The 12,798-nt window shown below is 41.8% G+C and overlaps 1 protein-coding gene across 1 annotated transcript in view; it reads left to right on the top strand.

Moving 5' to 3' along the window:
* The first annotated feature begins 8,084 nt into the window (after positions 1–8,084).
* The window catches only part of adcyap1r1b (adenylate cyclase activating polypeptide 1b (pituitary) receptor type I), a 35,442-nt gene continuing 30,728 nt past the window's right edge, over positions 8,085–12,798 (top strand). Inside the window, exon 1 of the mRNA XM_078258104.1 lies at positions 8,085–8,369. The gene's annotated coding sequence lies outside the window, so the exon portion shown is untranslated. The remainder of the gene's footprint in view (positions 8,370–12,798) is intronic.

Below are 12,798 nucleotides of genomic sequence, written 5' to 3'. Positions count from 1 at the left end.
GGACGAGACTGTAGCTGAAGAGCATGATTCACTCACTCAACAAAGAAAACACAGAACACAGGGTGGTGAGAGTATATAAGGACAATTCAGAGCGAGGAGCTTTTTAAAGACCAGGACTTGTTGAATACACCCTTTAAATCACACATTTGTCAACCCTGACAAATATATGATCAGATAATCAGACTGAAGAGCCAATTTGATAACTCTCCATCAATCACTCATTGCTCTCTTTGTCAGCCACTGTTTGTGCGGTGTGGATTTCATTGCCTAAATCTTCTGACATATCAGTTGACTACACTGACAAATTGCTGGTAAGCAATGAGAATTATTACACTATAATGAAAATAGGAGTTCTCTCGAAAGGATCTATTGTTTTATTGTTTTAGGACAACTTAGAGGACATATACACAAACTAAAGAATCAAAAGCTTTAACACAAAGACATAGTTTGATCCAATTTAAAATATTTCAAAGACTGCATCTATCTGCATATTGGGCTTGCCAAAATATGAAACAATTTTGGGCTAAGGAAGCAATTGTTTATTTGAAGTTTGAAAAGCTCAGATATACAACTCAGGGCTCAGTTAATACATTTCCTGGCAACCATTCCTGGACTACTATAGAAATATCTAGAAATATACCTTTATGCCTGTAACTGATGATGATAACTTCGCAGAATCGCTGTAAAATCTTTTTTTATTGATTTATTGATTTTATTCAGCATATGAATTTGTGTGGTGTTTGCTTAATTTATTCCTTTGTATAAATGTTTGAAAACCCAATACAAATATTTGAATAATAAAACAGGACAAACAGTTGTGGCAGTCATGACATTTTACAAAGATTACCTAGCTCGACCGAGCCAGCGTTTATTTAGCAGACATAGAGTAGCGGGCAGGCTAATGTCTGCAAAACTACCTTGCTAATGCTGCGTTCTATTATCTATCAGTGTCGGAGTTCTGACGAGAAAGACAGGACGTTGCCTAGCGACACGCACCAACACACCCCCTTTACTTGGACGGCGAACTTTCCCACTCGGTCGAACTCAGAGGACACCGAGCAAGAATTCCGATATGGAATCCAAGATGGCTGCGCCCTGTGTGACTTGTAGTATGAATTGTTTTCATTGTTTTTGGACCGCTTTGGTTGTTTAAATGACGATTTCAATCACTCGTATTACTGCAATACCTTACTGCGTCCGTATCACTGCCTGTGGGTATGGGAATCTGTCTTGTTGTGAGTGCAATATTGAGTGAAGACTTGTTTCAAACGGGTGTTGCTAAACGTGGCTAGCGTTGCTAACAGAAGATAAACTAAAATATAAAATAAAGTGAAAGTTCAAATGGCTGCGTTTTGATAAGGTGGGGTAATAGTCATAATCATAATCAAAAAATGTAATGTAAGTGCTAGAAGCTTGTAGGATTGGCCTGGTACACGGCCAGTGCTACCGCAACAACAGCTTTCCGGGTGGCGTCCATGTTTTTCTCCAACTTGGATGCGCAAAACATACCAAAACGCTTGAAGTGTGGACGTGACGTCATATCCGAGTCAGTTCGTTGAGAATAATAGAACGCAGCATAGCCACGCAGTTGCCTGTTTTATCTTGTTTGTAGTCTTTTCTTGGAAGCAACAAGCATTTAATTAAATTATATTTTAGGATTTAGGAACATATATTATTGTAACTGCATCTTAGTTTATAATATGGTCAAACTTTGTTCCAAGGATATAGTTGATGGTGCACAGGCACAAGTAGAGTTCACTCCTTTAATGGTAATAAATTATAATAAACTAAAATATTTAAAAGATGCTAGTTATGCCTTAGGGTTGGAATAATAAAACATTGGCCTGTCATACTCCTCTCCAGGTTGTGATCAGGTTCAACCCTGCTTAGCTCTTTTAACAAGTCCGGTTTCAATGCCTGTGAGCTGTGGGTCCTGTGGAATGGGAAACTGTTGTTGGTGTAAGGTACAGGGGTAAGGGTATGGTTGGCATTATTATGGATCCCACGTAACTTCTAGGCAAGTCCCGTCCTACGAAGCAGCTCTATTGGTTGGGGTTAGGCATTGACCTCATGGGTTAAAGTAAGGATAGCCGACTGGTCAGGGGATAGGACCTGAACAAATCGGGTTACATTACCTTGCGTAAGCATGGACGCCTGGAAAATAGTAGTGTGTGAATGCTATTGAAGGGCGGGCCTTGCGTCGAAGATGCGTGGGTTCCATAATAATGCATATGGTTGGGGTTAGGTATTGGAAAGGGGTGTGGTTAAGGTAAGGTTAATTGATGGAGGATAGGTTTAAAATGCTAGGGCAATAATATTGTCTTATTTTGGTTTTGCAGGCTGTAAAGTAAAAAAAAAAAAAGATTCATTTGTGAACATTAAACCAAAAAGAATGCTCTGGGAGGGTTATTTGTGGTTGGCTTCCAAAGGGCAGCATGACAAAGGGCAGCATGACAGACAGTTTGGGAGCTCTGGAATGATACTTCCCAGAGATAGTCAATTAGACATCTTATGTATTCACATTATCATGGCAAGGATTACATTAAGAAAAGATTACATTCAGATTCAGTAAGGCAGATGTATGTCTTTTGTCAAATATAAGACTGTCTTCAACAGCAGGGCAACCGAGAAGAAGAACCATTTTTTACATATTTTTACAATGAAGGAAAGAAATTGGGTGAAAGAGAGGAAGACAGAGACAGAAAGAATGGGCGAAGAGAGAGAATGAATCTACTTGCTGAATGGCTGCCTGGCCTTTAATGCCTCAGATCCTTTTCTCTCAGCGTTGAAAATGTTCCTTCCCAGACCTTCATAAATCATGCTCTGTTATGAGAGGCCCAACCTCTCGTTTTTCATTCTCTCTCCCTCCGACTCTCCATCCCTTCTCCTTCAGCTTCTCCACAGCCTTGCTTTCAGGTAGAAATTCTGTTGCCATGGTGATTTCAATCGCTGTTATTCCTACGGCATTATGAGGAGGACCCCCCGACGGAGAGGGAGAGATGCGTTGTACTTACATTCCCGGACGTTCTCAACATGACTACCCCTCCCTCTGTCATTCCACTCTTAATGGAGTTACAGATCAGATATGAACAACATTGGATGCATGGAAGTGGAATTAATGTGCCTAAATAATCAACAATGTGGCTGTTGGACAAATGGATGGATTTCTAAAGTGGAACTTAAATAGATTTTAAATAACTTGGTTGGCTGTCTACCTGCTGTCAAAAGATCTGTTATAAACTGTATTGTGCTGTTAGAGAAGGCAAAGTCGGTCGGTACCGAACTGAAATATTATTTAGCAAGACTAGGTTTAACCCATAGACTGTAAAAAAAGATGGCCGTTGCGTCTCCACTTCCTCCCACTGTAAATCACCGCTTTTGGATGGACTGCTATGGAATTTTGTACCGACATTCATGGTCCCCAGAGGATGAATCCCAATGACTTTGGGGATCTATCACGTTAGCATGCTAAGATGATAAACATGGTAACCATTATGTCAGTCAAACCTGCAGCATGTTATAGCATTATCATAATAAGCATGTTATGTGCCATTTGTGGGGTTTATGATCCCATTTTCTTGCTGCCTTTTTCTTTTTTGTCAAAATTTTCATGGACATATATTTTGGCCATCCAGAAGGGGCGATTGAAATGTGTAGTTTGAGACTTAGCAAAGTACAAGATATTGAAAGATTGTGTCTGCTCAGCTGAAAGGAAATAAGTGAAACTCAGCTGAAGACAAGAAAGGAAGCAAAGTTGAGATCTTAGTACATTTTTAATGTAGGGAATTTAATTGTTTTGCATTTTCCAGCCTTTTGGATGCTGTGTTTTAATGTTTTAATATGATAAACTACTAAGTACCTCCCTAATGATAAACACTGTGTAAATCTGCCAGTGTGTTTTGCGGCGGGGTTACAGGCTTTCAGGTCACAGAGGTGGTGTTGACTCAAGTTTCCCAGTTGATGTAATAGTGACTATAGATTTAAAGGGTTGGTTTTCCCCTTTTGTAGAAATATCTGTGAACTATGGATCTGTGCAGAGGTACCAGGTCAATAGTTTGCAGTTGAGGCGAGACCTGCGATTGATCTGAATCTCAATAGCTCAGTTGCTCTAATTCCACCGTCAGCATGATTATGAATTGTAAATAGATTTGGTTGTCTTGTGCCAATCTGGAATGTTTTGATGGATTGTGTTTGAGTTCTTTGTCGTTTTGTCACGTCGTTGTGTTTGACAGGTGATTTTCGTCCGAATGCTCTGAATGCGTCCAGGCCATTTTCTCTCTCTCGACTCTTTCTTTTCTTTTCAGGCGGCTCACGCAGCAGCAGCCCCCTTCTTCACACACATCCTTACCCACCAACCCCCCCCACCCCCATTCCCACCCCCAACATCCCCAATTACCCCCCAGCTTCCAGCAGCACTCCACATCCCATTGCACTGAAATGGGCCAGTTGCTATGGCAACCCCACACAGCAGCATATTATTCCCTTGTCAGAATTCAAAAGAGGATCAATTAGTGATGATGTCACTGCGTCAAGCAAACCACTCAAATCCTGATCATGATTCCTTCAGAGCGGCTAGCCTGTGGGGTTGTGTGTGTGTGTGTGTGTTAATACATACATGTGTGTGTGCTATTTATGAGACCTATAGTGATCGGAGAATGTAAAGTAAAAAACATTTCTCTGCATGCTCAGAGTGGAAGATAGAGACAGACTCTAGGTGCCTGAGTCACCGTTACACACTGTGTGGGAGGGCAGGATGACGGCAGGATGGGGAATACAAGTAGAATGAAACACACTGACTTCCAGCACGAGGGTTAGAAAAACAAAAGAGAAATCAAATACGTGTTAGAGTTTTTGGGGCTGGTGAGGATCTTCTTGGGAATATTGGAAGTCGACGAAACGTTACATCTGGTGCACTTTGTGCCATTTCTCCTTGAGCCAAGGTAGCAGAAAAATGTGCTGCACATCAACTGCAGACCTCACTCGGCCATTTCTCTGACAGTGCAAATACAGTACACCTTTTAACCCTGCTGCAACTCTGTCGCCTCTTTCCTTCTAGCAGAATAACATGGATCACTGAGAATACGCAGGTTTACATAGACGAAAACAGGCAGTTGTACCAGAGAGTAGTAACTAATCTGTAACCTTTACCGTTCGTTCACTTAAATATAATTGTATTTTGTATTTTCTGGTGGGAACTGCTAGATGCCTCCTATCCCAAGGGATTGACATTTCCACTTGTTTTCCCTTCTTCTGCAGATAAGCAGAGTTTTACATCAATCACACAGAGCAAGTGAGTAAGAATATATTTTTAGAGCCATTATTCTGAGGGCATCCTCCTCTTTCTCCTCCTCCTCCTCCTCCCCCTCTCTTCATGCATCATCACAACTGTTAGTATTAAAAAAGATTTAGATTCCCAAATGCATAAACAACCAAATATTGAAGACTGGATTGTGCATTGATTTTCATGTACAAATATGTGACAAATTAAAGTAAAAAATAAACAGTAAGTGTTGTACTGTAAGATGTTCTTCAGTGTTGCTTGTCATCACACACGCCTATAAGAGTTATATAGTTCCATTATCTTCATTGTGACTATAATTGCCTCTTCATCACACCCCCAACCGGCACCGCTAGACACCACCTACCAAGAGCCTGGGTCTGTCCCAGGTTTCTCCCTAATGGAAGTTTTCCTCACCACTCAAGGTTTCTACCTAAAAGGGAGTTTTTCCTCGCCATTGTCACACTAAATGCTTGCTCTTGGGGGAATTACTGGAATTTTTGAGATAATTCTTGCTATGAATTGATACTATAAATAAAATTTAATTGAATTGAATTGAACAGATTCTCCGCAGAACTCTGCAGGGACGATCACCATTCTTCTAATATTCCCTCCATTTAGTGTTTTGGTGAGGGTGGGCCTCTGATCTCTCTCTGCAAGAACTCTGTGCACAGTGTTTTGCAGTGTTTATTGTTGTGGCGCGAAGAATTGTACAAATGGGGATCATGGCGCACACTTTTGGACAGTCTCTCAAAGGAATTCATGTTGTTGTCATGGTTTGTACCTGTGAAAAGTGATGGAAGCAGTTTTGTGAAAAATGAAAGAGAGAGCTTAAGAGAGAAATACAAACCCAGCTTACTTTAATGTTGCTTTAAGGGGTTGTGACTGTCAGTTTGTGTGTTTTGGAAAGTTACAAAATTGTTGGATGCCCCCCATTTCCCCATGATAAAAGCAGGGTTTTTTTTAAGGATACCGAGGCGTTAAAGGCCCCTACAAACTGGGATAATAGCGATGTTGCAGGTTTATTTCCTGCCACACGGGATCGCGGTCCAGTGCTAAATGAATGGGACTCTATGGAGCTAGACGGCTAAATTTGTCTCTTTCGCCTGATTGTCGTTGAGAAATCTCAGATTTGATTGTAGTTTTTGCAAGTTCAACATGGATTATAGGTCAAAAGTTGAATGAACGAGTACTTGTGTCCTTTCGATTTCTTACAGGTTGAGTCGTTGTTGCCCATAACACGCTAGCATTCTGCTAATGAACGCTGATTGGTCAGTGAAGGACTGATTACGATCGGAGATCCCGCTTGACGGCATCCGAAGCAGAACCAGAATGTCAGAGTGAATATTTCGGCGTGGTCTTTAAAACATTAGCAAACCTCTTTCTAGCACGTGTATTAACAGGGAGAGTCTAACCTGTCAGCTGTGTTGTATTAACAGGGAGAGACTAACCTGTCAGCTGTGTTGTATTAACAGAGAGTCTAACCTGTCAGCTGTGTTGTATTAACAGGGAGAGACTAACCTGTCAGCTGTGTTGTATTAACAGAGAGTCTAACCTGTCAGCTGTGTTGTATTAACAGAGAGTCTAACCTGTCAGCTGTGTTGTATTAACAGAGAGTCTAACCTGTCAGCTGTGTTGTATTAACAGAGAGTCTAACCTGTCAGCTGTGTTGGCGATGCTTCGAGAGAACAAAGGAAGCGACTCAGAGCTTGCCGTAAAGCAGTATCTCTGGCCGTATATGTGTACGACGTCATTGACACTTTAAAAGGCTTTTTAGAACAAAATAGCCACTTACACAAAATCTAACACCCAGCAGTTTGCATTTTCTTAGCCTGCCCTAATTACTAGACAAAAAATGATACCCTGAGAAAAGTGGATGTTGAGGGCTTTAGCTCCATAGAGTCCCATTCATTCTGCACTGGAATTGCAACCAGTTCAGAAGCTGGAAGTAGCCTATCCCTAGAGTGGAATTGCGTCCCTTATTAGAAATTCTTTGATAATAGTAAAGAGGAATTTCTCAGGTCATTTAAGGCTCCTTCCTAGATGCTGTTCATAAACTCAGCTCACTTGATCATCACATTTTTCTATTTCGTATTTTTCTGGGAGTGAAAAACAAGATAATGGTCACTGTCCGTGGTTCTGATCTCTGTTTAAATGTGACACAGAACTACACACACACACACACACACACACACACACACGCGCGCACACACACACACACACACACACACACACACACACACACACACACACACGCACGCACACACTCTGCATGTTCCACCACATCACATTCACACCATTTTCTATGTTAAATCTGGTGTGAATGGATCATTCAACACAACCCGTTTATGTCTCACATCTATCATGCCAAATTGGATTTGTGCTTCCTCGCGCGCATGTGTGTGAGCGTATGCCCTCACTCCTAAACTACAAACTGCAGCACCGCTCTCATAGACATTTTCATTTGTAATCGCGCTGCTCGGTTTGTATTTTTATAAACACATTTGACACTACCATCACATCCTTTTTTTGGAGGCAGAATGCGAGCCAATAGTGCTGAATGGAAGGCTGATGTGACTGCACATCAAGGGTTCAATCCTAAGTGTGTGTGTGGGCTATGAACTTTGAGTTCCAATTTCGTGGAAAGTGCTTCACTTATAGTTTTGCTCTCTTTTTCATTTCTTTCTCTACAGTAACACACAAACACACACACACACACACACAGAGAGAGAGAGAGAGAGAGAGAGAGAGAGAGAGAGAGAGGGGGCTAGTTGAAATGCGCGGTGCATTCTTCTGTGGAGGGCGAAGCGAGCAGGCATCCGCAGGGAAGCACAATTACTCGAAATATCTGCAGTGATCAATCTCTTATCGCGCACTGGGAGAAAAAGAAATCCCACCTGGAAGTCCACAACATTTTTTTCTTCTCCAAATTGCGTTTCGGGGTGGAAGTTGTGTTGCCCGGCGCCACTGAGGAGTCTCGTACCTCCGCAGCCCCGCTAGGGTTGATCTGTCCATTACGGAGTGCGCAGCCTTTCATCAGCCTTGACCAATCCACACAGCGAGGAGTTACATGGAGAATATCGATGCAATGGTAAGAGTTGGCAAAATGCATGAATTAGAATTGTATTATCTCGAATTGAACATCAACGTCTTTTGGTCCTGAACGTGGATGTCTTGGGACATGGGTGTTTGGGAGGAGAATGGGAATAAGCATGCCGGAGATCTGCGGCATCCTACCCTTCAGCGGTTCCGCACAGCTGCAAACGGAGGAATAGGCTATACGATTCCAGAAATACATTCTAAGGGAAAATAGCACGTTGATACACACAACATGCTCTCCAACCCATAGGTAGGCTAGCCTATGCATTTTGTCCATATGCACGAGGAGGCTCAGCCTTTTCTTATCTGTTTAGGGCGGTTACTGAATAATAATGAAGTGTAGTAGAGCCAGGACACAAATGGTGTTAGAGTCACGTTGATGGAGATACCAGTTTCCTTCTATATGTCATTCATACAATTGCATGCATTAAAACAGCACTGGATACACACACACACACACACACACACACACACACACACACACACACACACACACACACACACACACACAGCTGCCCTTTAACATACAGTATTGGCTTTTGCAAGGAATTCAATTACCCCAAAATAATAATTACTTTGTTTTTTAAGGATGTAGCATTTGGGCTCTGAGGATCTATGAAATCCCTTGGGGGGAAAGCTGTGAGTGACCTTGTAATGTATCATGTTGTCACTGAATCACAATTGCTGCTTTCTCTTGTCTGTTGCTTGTATTTGGACGGTTTGGAGGGTTAAAACAGCTGTGAAAAGTCTTCCAATCACAGCCGGCCTTGTTCAGTTATCCGCTCTGTTTGACAGAATTGAGCTTCCTCTTACAGCCTCTCACTACTCAATGTTTAATGTTCATGTCCAGCAACAAAAAGTGTGTGAAGGATGTGTGTTTTTACCTATCCCTCCATGTTTTTGGTAACCCATCACTCAGCTGCAGATTGATTGATTAAAAAAAAAAGGGCTCCTATCGAGCTATTTGTTTACATTTCTGAATGCTCAGCTGCAGCCCCTCATTCATCGAGAGAGATGCCCTGAATCCTGATCCGGGGCCAAACAGATGCTAGTTTGCATAAAAATGTGTACCAGTAAAATGTGGTTTTGTAAAAACAACGGCGATGAGATCAATACTTGCTCTGAACATCTGCTGTTCAAAAAGACAACACTGTTTTTTGTTTTGTTTACATTTACAGTTCACATCTGTCTCAGCATGCAGCAAACCACATAATCCTGTTTAGATTTGCATGACAAACATGTCCACAATACGTCATTAGAGATGTTGCTGCTTAGAATCGTGGACAAAAACATTCGCGGCATAAGTGCACGAGTATCGGGGACAAGCTCTTTCAGATCTCTGTGATGCTGACATTTAAATGGCCCAATTAGCCTTGTTGTGTTGGCTGGCCTGAGCAGCAGAGGAAGGGGAAAGTGAGGCAGGAGGACATTAGGCGTCAGGCCCGGTCTCTGCACGGCACCTTGTAACACACCCAGCATCACGCATGAGCTGATGCATCATTAAAGGGCTCATATTATGCTTTTTGGCTTTTCCCCTTTCCTTTATTGTGTTATATATCTTTTTGTGCACGCTATAGGTTTACAAAGTGAAAAAGCCCAAAGTCCCCCCCAAAGGGACTTACCATCTCCAACAGAAAACACTGTTCACAAACTGCTCCTAACAGCTCTACTGTAGTCCAGCCTTCACTTCAGAGACAAATGTGCATCATTTTGCGTCACTTTGTAACAAACGTTAACATGCTCACCTAGCTGCTAGTGTGGCACGCTCTCAATCTAAGCTAGTTAGAGCAGAGGCCTGAAGAGTTCAGATAGTTGTATCGCCATGTCCAGGAGACTTAAAGAATTAAAATGTTACGTATAAAAGATTCATTTGTTAATATTTAAATCCACTTCTGGGATATCGGAGGTATTTGGTCAAAAATATGTGATATTTGATTATTTTGATATTTGGTTTTCTCCATATCGCCCAGCTCTAATTTCACTCCTTTTGATTCCTTCATGGGTCTGTTTTTGGAAGGGGAATTTCAAAGTAAAGTCTGTTTGAACAATGTTCATTGATAAATGTTTGTAAAGATTGACCCACCAGCTGAGTTTAAGATGTTAATTCACTCCTGTTTCCTTAAATTCCCATAGCTAATAAAAAACACCTTAAAGTGAAAATCTGGTTTTTATATACGACGTGGGTCTTATTTTCATATCATCGCATAATATGACATAATTAATTGCTGAGATGTTGGAACGTGAACCATCCCTACAAAGAGGCCCGGCATGGAAAGAAACATGATCAGCTAGGAGGATCCAAAAATTCTAATCTATTTCCTTTATGGAAAAAAAAATTGTTGTGTTGCTCACATGCCATCATATCTCACATTTGCAGTCGTGGCATTATTGTGTGCATGAAAACACATTCATATACAAAGCACACTCATTTATTTGCTTAAGTAAATAACATCTGTCTCATCGCACAGATGGGGCCAATCGTTATCCATGGAAATGTCGGTGTTTTCCCTGAAACATCAATTCAGGTTATGAAATATTCTGCTACTGTCAGCATATTTGGAGACGTGGTGGGAAATTGTGTTGTGGGACATCACGGAGTGCAAAGTATCAGCAATGTGTCTGTTTAATCTCTGTGTTCATTTCTGTCAAAGCAAAACCCAGGTGTAATTTTTAGGGCTGTCAATTGATTCAAATATTTAATCTTGTTTAAAATGTAATAACAACTTATTACTTATTTCACCAGTACATTTCTGGTTAAAAAGCATTATATGGCATCGGCCTGCAAGCTGTAGCCTCCCACTTACCTATCGCTGTTGAATGTTTGTTGCTTGTAGAGTTGTCCAGGCGTCTCCGTTGCAATCTATCCAGCGCGGCATGCCTTTTCCATCAGCTGTATGCTTGGCCAGGAAGTGGTATTTGAGACTCAACGTACCCCGTTGGTAACTTAATTCACATCAACAGTGCATGCAAATAACTTCTAGTCTTGTGAAAAGAACTATCTGGAAGTAGCCTGACAAGCCAGACCCACATTAAGATGTTGGGTCTGGGAACTCACCATTGGCAGGGCTCAATCCGAGGGGCGGGATAAACGGTTGTCTTTCAAATTCCCTCTGCACTCACTAGGATAGCGCTACAACCAACCAGAGCAACAAGATTCAACTTTTTCCGTATCCGGTCGGCAAAACTCTGAACACATCTTCCTTTTTTAAGAATGACTTCAGTGCCGTTCTTTGTTCTTTTCTCAAAGAAAAGCTGAACTCCAAGTCTTCCAGAGTCGCGGCCAAAGCCGATTCCAAAGACCGCTGTTCACCAGCAGCAGCAGCCATCTTCTTTGTTTTCTAGTAGCAGGGAATTCACACGGAACCGTCGCAGCTCTGCCGTCATTATGTTAAGCCCGCCCACCGACTCTATACACGATGTGATTGGCCTGACTAGAGTTTGGTTTTTCCAGCTCGCAAGCCAACGGAGAGTTGCTAGACGACGCTGGCTGCAAATTACATTTGCTGCCGCTAGGGTGGTCTAGATTTCTAGGCTAATCTGGAAGGACTTTGAAACTGAACATGCCATTCAAAAGACCCTTCTCTTGATCCATTTCTGCTCAAGGAGCTTTGTTTCTGCGAGCCATCCACAACATTTACTGCTGCATTGCTTCCTGATTTCCCAAACGACGGAGAGGCCCGGGGCCAAAATCACAGAACGTGCCTTAAAAGGAATTTGCGTTAACTCATTATCATCACGTTCATTTTGACAGCCTTAGTAATTTTATAACATTAGTAATGGCTGCATTCCATATATCGGTTTTGTGTTTTCAGGCATGGCTAACTGCAACACTTTAATGGAACACAGCCATCCTTGATGTTAATAATTACACCTGTGGTGGGCATTATTAAGGCAGACAGATTCACTAATAATGCATTCATCCTCTCTCTGACTTTGCTAGGATTTCACTACTGCCTATAGTTACCATGTACATTTGCACCAGTTTTATAACAAGAAAATAGGGCCCTCTGACTGTTGGATGAACAAAAACAGAATCTCTAACCCAGTAACCTGTTTTTCAGGGGCTTCAGTTGTCAATATAACCTTTTGAAACTGGAGCTTTCTCTGTAGTTGCCTGCCTGACCAGACATGTTGATGGAAGGTCACAGTTTTACCCACATTCAGAGCAACAATATTGCTGGTCAGCGCGGCTGCAGAGTGGAAATGGACAGGATTGTGGCTGTACAGAGGAAAAGGGCATACATTATTAATCTGGTGTCTCTGGCTAAATGTTTAAACTGGCCTAAAATCAAACAAGATGTGTTTTTGCATATATTTACATTGAAATCCTGTTTACATTAGAGGGTCATGCAACGTAAACCCTGTTTAGGCTTGATCTTTGACTTGTACAGCGGTCTGGATGCTCAGCAGGCAGTCGGCTC

Source organism: Sander vitreus, chromosome 9 (assembly GCF_031162955.1).
Source record: "Sander vitreus isolate 19-12246 chromosome 9, sanVit1, whole genome shotgun sequence".
NCBI lineage: Eukaryota > Metazoa > Chordata > Actinopteri > Perciformes > Percidae > Sander > Sander vitreus.
This window is presented reverse-complemented; position numbering and strand designations above follow the sequence as displayed.